This window comes from Sinocyclocheilus anshuiensis, unplaced genomic scaffold (genome assembly GCF_001515605.1).
Source record: "Sinocyclocheilus anshuiensis isolate Anshui unplaced genomic scaffold, SAMN03320099.WGS_v1.1 scaffold779, whole genome shotgun sequence".
NCBI classification, from domain to species: domain Eukaryota; kingdom Metazoa; phylum Chordata; class Actinopteri; order Cypriniformes; family Cyprinidae; genus Sinocyclocheilus; species Sinocyclocheilus anshuiensis.
The window spans coordinates 397,993-406,238 of NW_015548244.1; the positions used below are offsets into that span (position 1 = coordinate 397,993).

At 34.9% G+C, this 8,246-nt stretch overlaps 1 pseudogene; it reads left to right on the forward strand.

Moving 5' to 3' along the window:
- LOC107655152 (mitochondrial glutamate carrier 1-like) overlaps positions 1–7,845 on the forward strand; it is a 17,993-nt pseudogene extending 10,148 nt beyond the window's left edge.
- The last annotated feature ends 401 nt before the right edge of the window (positions 7,846–8,246 follow it).

The window sequence follows — 8,246 nt, forward strand, 5'->3', positions numbered from 1 at the left end:
GCCAATCGAAATCGAATCGGGACATCTGAATCGATACCCAGCCCTAACAGAGAGATGAGGTGAGAGGAACAGATGGGGAAGGAAAGGAAAGAGCGAGTCCAGTTTGAAGAATTTCTGGAGTCAAACAGTGATAGATGACACCTGTATCAGAAACACACTAATATCCTCTCAATCTCTGTGTGTGTGTCTTTCAGAGATCAGCCAGAGGACGGTGAATCGACTGAAATCCAAATCCAAAAACACACAGAAATCTGCAAAGACTGCACTCTCCGACGCCTTAAACACACACACTGAAGACGTACAGGGAGCCAGATAAATGGCTGACAAACAGATCAGGTGAGTTTGAGTATCACTATTTGGACTTGGTGTTGAACTCTTTTGACCCCAGAACTCCCTAGCAACCACTCAGAACACCTTAGCAACAGCATAATAAAGCACTAGCAAGCACCCAAAACCCAGCAATACTTAAGATCTCTTTTACGAGTCTCTTTTATGTCTCATGCTTCGCTCCAGTTTGCCTGCCAAGCTAATAAACGGCGGTGTGGCGGGACTGATTGGCGTTACCTTATACTAGCATGTGAGTGTTCAAACAGACGAGTCGAATCAGTTCATTAGATTCACTTGTGCATCATATATACTGTGCTCTGCAGGTCAGACTGCCTTATTAAGACCATCCGCTCAGAAGGATACTTCGGCATGTACAGAGGTATGTCAGTAGACTAGTTGATTGTCAACTAAGAGAATATTTTGTGAATGATGTCATTGAGAATGTATGTTTTTCTCTCTCTCAGGTGCAGCCGTGAACTTAACTCTCGTCACTCCAGAAAAGGCCATCAAGCTTGCAGCAAATGATTTCTTCAGATATCACCTCTCTAAGGACGGGTGAGACAAAAACACACACACACACACACACACACACACACACACACTCTTTCATATACACACACACACACGTATATTTATTTATTTGATAAATACATACACACAGACACATGTCCACATGTCCAAAAACACACACACAGCTCAATACCATACCGTGGTATTACCACCTTATACAGCCACAGTAGTGACATACCGACACTGTCAAACATCTCAATCAATTCAGCACACAGTATCACGTTACCAGACCCACATTAATATTAAATAAGGGTGGAAGCACACAGACAATACCCACAATGCCTTGCTCGGCGGCGTCTCCATGGCGACCAGAAATGGCACCGGTGAATTATTGACCGGCGAGTCAGAGTGTGAATTATTAACGACCCCCGGTGTGTGTGCTGATAACGAGAGAGGCGCTCACACACACTGATTGCGCGTCATCTCTCGTTCCCTCAGGCAGAAACTCACTCTACCGCGAGAGATGCTAGCCGGCTGCGGCGCGGGAACGTGTCAGGTCAGTATGCAAACACACACAGCCTCCATTAATAGATGTTCCACTATTATTTTATTTAAGTGTGCACACAGATGATTCAGCAGCAGACAGATCATTGTGTCTGTAATGGCCTAAGAGACAAAACACAGATGCATTAAGGGTGCAAGCACACTCCCATTAAACATTGACATCACACACGCGTGAGCTCATCTGCCACAAACAGCCTTTGTTGAGCACTGTCACCTGAAGCAGGTGCTCATTCAGAACCAGCTCTGCTTATTATACTGGAGCCAAGTGGTTTTCATGACGTTCCATTCATTAATGTGCATATTCTTCCACAATACCATCCTAAAATACTCCTTTTATACAGAAAACATCTGCAGAAACGGCCACAGGTTCCTGGGATTAGTGAGGCGGGTTTCCATTCACAGATTTTGGGATGTTGCTTTAAAAAATGTTGGATGAAAAGCCAAAGATCTGAATAAAATGAAAAAAAAAAACGCATATACTTGCTTTATTTACTAATATTTTGAATTAGCTTTTCTTTTTATATCTTCATTTCATTTTAATTATCTTTTATTCATTTTATCTTGTTATGTGCTTTTGTCAATTTTATTTTTATTTATATATTTCTATTTAGCTTTCATTTATTTTTCTTTCAGTTTTAGTAACTTAGTACTTCATCTTAAACTTATGTCAGGTAATTGCCAAAGCAATATTTTTAGTTTTACAATTTTCATTTAATATATTTATATATGAACTTTATTTCATTACATATATGCATACATTAAAAATCTATATTAAAAAAATTATTAAGTTTTAGTCATTTTAATACTTAATCTTAAACATTTTTTATTTAATTTATATTTTATTTTGTTATATATTTGTCTATTCTATATATATATATATATAGAATTGTATTTTATATATACAGTACATACACATACATACATATATATATATATATATATATATATATATATATATATATATATACATATATATATAAAGAATATCTCTTTGGATTTGAGACTTTAGTCTTTGCAACTTTACAGATCTTCTTTATGCACCAAGAGCTTGTAACACTCCAAAGAGAAAGGAAAAAATGAAATTGCATCATATGACCCCTTTAATTATTGATCATAAACTCAATCAGCACATTATATTTATAAATAAAACCATTTTATTCCAGATGGAAAAAGAAAATAAAGTGGCCGGAGTAGCACAACGACTAAATGCGCTAAGCATTGCGTTGCGTTCCACTATTGACAGCTTTCTTGACTGACTTAACTAACTGAGTTATACGCATTGTAGTGATCCAGTCATGTGACTTCTCAGAGGTGATCAGCTTCCTGTCAATAAACAGGTTTCCAGCATGTGGGATTAAATGATGGGATTACAGCAGACTCTGGATGAAGATTGACATGCTGTTTCTAACCACCGATATCTCACTCCAATAATCCCATTAGCTAGTGCCGAGTCAGGTTTGCAGTGAGCGGAGGGAGAACGGACAGTAAAACCCACTTCTTGTCCACCTACAAGCCCCTTCAGATTTGATTAAACGTGTAATTGTGGTGCTAGCGCACATAAACACGTCCCCCATGTCGCCTGTGTTACTGATGTTGCTTCATGTTTATGCTAATCTAAACTTCACTCATCTACACAGTATGAACCTCGTTCAGCTTCTTTCCATAATATGTCACAGTACGAAAGTAAAATGGGTTGCAGATATGCATTTGAACCTTAGCGTGTAGGAGGATATGCTAATCGTATGTTTTTGTATGTGGTTGTTCCTTTTTGAGACAGTAATAGCATAAAGTACAGGCTTTCAGACAAGGCTCTGATAGGCGCAATTATAGCAAGCTAAAGGAGAGGCGTTAACATAAGTGTAAAATTACAAAACGAGTGTCTGTACTACCAGTTTAACCATTTGAAAACAGCTTTAGGCATCAAACCTGTGACTTCTTACTCATCCTAGTTTATTTAAACACGTGTGGCCCTTTAAATGTGCTTGTTCTCATTTTCATTGGTTCTGAGGTTTCCTCTAACCTTGTTTCCGTTGTGTTGCAGGTCATCGTTACAACACCAATGGAGATGCTAAAGATTCAGCTGCAAGATGCCGGAAGAATCGGTAAGAATCTAGACTAAAAAGAGGAAGAAATGAAGGGAGGTGAAGTGAGAAATCAAGACACAGGACAGAGAAGAGAGAGGAAGCACTGCCACCTTGTGGTCACATTTCTCTCTGTTCATTAGTGTCAGATTTGTCATTTTTGTACATTGAGCAGTTTATTTATTTGTGTACCACTTTTACACACACACACACACACACACACACACACACATATATATATATATATATATATATATATATAGTAGTCCTGGAAAGGTTAAATGTTATAAAATATTATGTCTGTTGTTATAAAAAGGTATTGTCAGCAATAATAGATCAATATATTATTCAGTATGGCTATGTATTCAATATTATATTGATTTTTATTGCCAAAATACAGAATATTAAATATTGAAACATTTTCAGTATTAGTTTTTTCTATATTTTAAATAGTTTTACATTTTTTACATACTGAATATTAAGTCATTGTGAGCAATACTAAATATTATTTAAATCCGTATATTAAATATTATATTGATTTTTATAATAATTGTTTTTTTCCACTTTAGATATTTGTTTGAATATGAAATATATTATCAATGGTTTGTTTTCTTTTTTTAAATAGTAGATATTACGTCATTGTCATTCAGCGGTACTGAATTTTGAAAAAATACTGAATATTTATTTAGTACATAACTATTATATTGATTATTTTCAGTATTACTTTTTTATTTATAAAATATGACATACTATATTACATATAAAATATAATAAATAATGCATATTAAATTTTTTTTTTTCAATTTTAATTGTTTTCAATTATTTTTGAAATACTGAATGTTACATATTAAATATGTTTTCAATTAATTAAAAAAAACAAACTGAATATTAAGTAATTGTCAACTGTATTGAATCTTATTTTAAAAGGTGAATATTATTTATTTAGTATAAATATTATAAATATTATACAGATTTTTTAAAATCTTTTTTTTAAATACTGAATATTAAGTAATTGTCAGTGGTACTGAGTAATTCATATGCAAAAAAGCTTAAAACATTGTTATTCTACATAAGGGACATTTCAACAATGTTTTCAAGCAATGTTTTGGTAGCTACTAAAGTTTACTCATGTTAATATCTGCCATATAGATGCTTACAAAAAGAAGTTAGCAAGAGTAGAGTGCTAAAATGTGATCCAGATTAAACGAGTGTAAGGGCTCGTTTATGCTGGATACTGTAATGTGCTGTGTGTGTGTGTGTGTGTGTGTGTGTGTGTGTGTGTGTGTGTGTGTGTGTGTGCGCAGCGGCTCAGAGAAAGCTCATGCCTCAGTCTGTGACCCACGGGGGCCCTGTGGAGGTGAAGTCCCCCACAGCTATGCAACTCACCAGACAATTACTGAAGGAAAAGGGCATCGCGGGTCTTTACAAGGGCCTGGGAGCCACGCTGCTCAGGTTGGGGAACAAACATGCAAATCTATTACACAATCAGTCGTCAGAACGCAGACTCTCAGCTTCGTGTTTTCTCTCCCTTCAGGGATGTCCCGTTTTCTATCATTTATTTCCCTCTGTTTGCTAATCTGAATAATCTGGGGAAGAGAGGAGCCGACGGACCCGCTCCCTTCTACGTCTCGTTCTTATCGGGCTGCATTGCGGGCAGCACAGCCGCCGTCGCCGTCAACCCTGTAGATGGTGGGTTTCTCTTTACTGAAACGTCTGTGATGTTCTGGTATCCTGATGCTCTGTTCCAAAACCTAGTGAGCCGCCTACATACAAAGCATCCTAGAAATACCTCTGATGCAAATGCTGTACCACAAAATTAGTTTCGTCCTAATTTTGCAGTAAAGGCGATCCAAAAATGCACTGAGCTCAGTGGAAAATTATACACTAAAGATCAGGGGCAAGGCAAGAGAAATGACAAATGCTTAAAATATCAATAAAAATTGTTCTAATCTAATTCAATTAATAATTAATGAATCTTATTATAATGAATGTAATTATAATCTAATTAAACATTTTCAACATTCGTTTTTTTTAATTAAAAAACTGAATATTAAGTATTGAATACCTTTTCTGATTTTTAATACTAAATATTATTTATTCAGTATATTAAATAATGTATTGATTTTTGTCTATTTTGAAAAATACTAAATATTAAATATTGAATAATTTGTCTATTGTCTATTTTTGTTACTGAAATGAAAGATTTTTCTGTTTTTATTTTGTATTTTTTAAATAAATAGAATAGTAAATATTGAATATTTTTCCCATTTCTTTCTTCAGTTTTTAAAGTACTACATTTTAGTTTTTGTCTATTTTTATTATCGAATATTAAATATTATAATTTTTTTAGTATTTGTTTTGTCTATCATTTATTACTAAATATTAAATATTTTTCAATATTTAATTTTTCCATTTTTAAAATACTGAATATTAGATTTTGTTTATTTATTACTGAATATTAAATGTTTTTCAGTAAAAAAAAAAAAAAAAATGAAATATTGATTTTTTTTTCAATATTATTATTTTCTATATTTAAATGCTGAACATGAAATATAGAATATTTTTGGCAGTGTTTTTTTTTTTTTTTTTTTTAAATACTGTATATTAAATGTTGTAGATACATGTGTGATACACATTCTAATGCAAACTCTGTTCAAAACAATTGCCAGTCGAGTCTCCCTTGAATTGAGTCTCTGCTTACCTAGAATGTTCCAAACCAGTCACGTTTCATCTCTGTCAGTATGCTAAGTAGGCAGTATGCACTGAAGCAGCTCGCTAGCTTTTGGAACGGAGCCTGTATGTTAGCAAAACTTAGTATGTTGAACCGACTTGTGTGTGTTTCAGTGATAAAGACCAGGCTACAGTCACTGACTCGAGGGAGTCAAGAGGACACTTACAGCGGGGTGACCGACTGCATCAGGTGATTTGCTTTTTATTGGCCAGTGAGGTCATCAGGTGACCTTATTTCATTAATACTACTGATTTCAGCGATTCGGGTACAGAAAATTTCAACTTTAGACTGGAAATATAATACATTTTTGATCCATTGCCCATTTTCCATCTGATCACAGGAAGATATTACGCCGCGAAGGTCCCACTGCTTTCCTGAAGGGGGCGTACTGTCGAGCTCTCGTCATCGCGCCGCTCTTCGGCATCGTTCAGGTGGTCTACTTCCTCGGCGTAGGCGAATACATCTTGAGCTATCTGCCCAAACGGAACAACTAACCACCCATCCCATCATGCATTGCACCAGTCCCCGCCCCCTCTCACAGGTCGTCATTACCGAAGGATCAAAGCGTAACGTGGACCAGTCTGACTGATTTTAATCGTTTGTTGTCGTGCCGTTTTTGTTCAAAGCTCCGTGTATTTTTATCTGAATGTGGTGGTTTTAATACTGAGCGTAAAAGTGAGATTGTGTTTGCCAAGCTGCCTGTTTTTTGTCCCGTCCGGTCTCGCGCTGAGACAAAAATGATGTCCTTTTATGAGCGTTTAATCGTTGAGTCATCGTCCAATCAGTGATATTTAAACCGTTAAATCAACGATCAGTCATAACACCATCTCCTCGAGCGCTTGATAATTATGTACTGAAATATCAACCCAACATGAAGCTCTTTTTAATTGTTAATTTCCTGGAACAAGAGGACACGTCATGTTGATTAGTTTGCCCTTTAAAGTAGCTGTTTCCGTCTTTCTTACGACCAACTCTGAATGCTTTCCCTCTGGGCTCAGAATGAAAAGCGTAGTGAAGTCCAAAAATGTCTGACCTGAGAGCAGCTTATCGTTGTGCCCTGTCAAGGCTTTATTCAGCGTATGTTTCAAAATGACATGTCGGCTCCGGAGGTTAATTCAATTAATTTCTCGGAAAAGCTGAGAGAGACATACCAGTGAATGGAAAATGTGAATTAGACTTGAAAGCATCTCTCAAATTGACCAAATCAAAATGGAAATGCCTCCGACCCGGGGTGTAGCAGGCATTAAAACTTCTGTAAAGTTCCCCAAATCTGGGAGATAATCATTATAGATTAAGAGATTCGTTTTGCATGGCCACAACACAAAGAATAATAATGTAAATAATTTTTTTGGCATATCCGACTCAAATCTGTTCCGCTGTTTGCAGCCTGAACAGCAAAATTAGCATTAAATATGATCTTAAACCTCATTCAAACCACATTTGTAGGTGGTTTGAAGTTTAATGAAAACATTTTGGGAATGCCAAGTAGTTTTTTCCTGATTTAGGATGGGATGCGTATGTGACGTCATACAAAGTGTGCAGTAGTTGCTCAGATGTTGAAAGTGCAAGCAGTTCTTACCAGTGTTGTTATTACTAGCTAAAATTACAACTATTAAAAACATTTTTTGTTAAAGCTGATATAAAATAAAACCGAAATATTAAATGGAAAAATTGAACAAAATGAAAATTAGAAATGTTTGGAATTATTCCATTATATTTGGAATTATATATATAACAAATTATAATAAAATTAACAATAGCACATACCAAAATTGCCAAAAAAATAAACTAAAATTAAAATGAAAACTGAAACATTTTTATAAAAATGAAAGCTAATTCAAAATATTAATACAAACTATAAGAGTATATAAATACAATGAAAATGAGAAATGTTGGGATCTAACTGAAATAAGTTTAAGTACTAAAATTACTAACTGGAATAAAAATAAATGAAAACTATTTGGAATTATAAAAAAACAAAAAAAAATGTTTTTTGAAAAACAAAATGATAAAAAAATAAATTAAAATAAAAC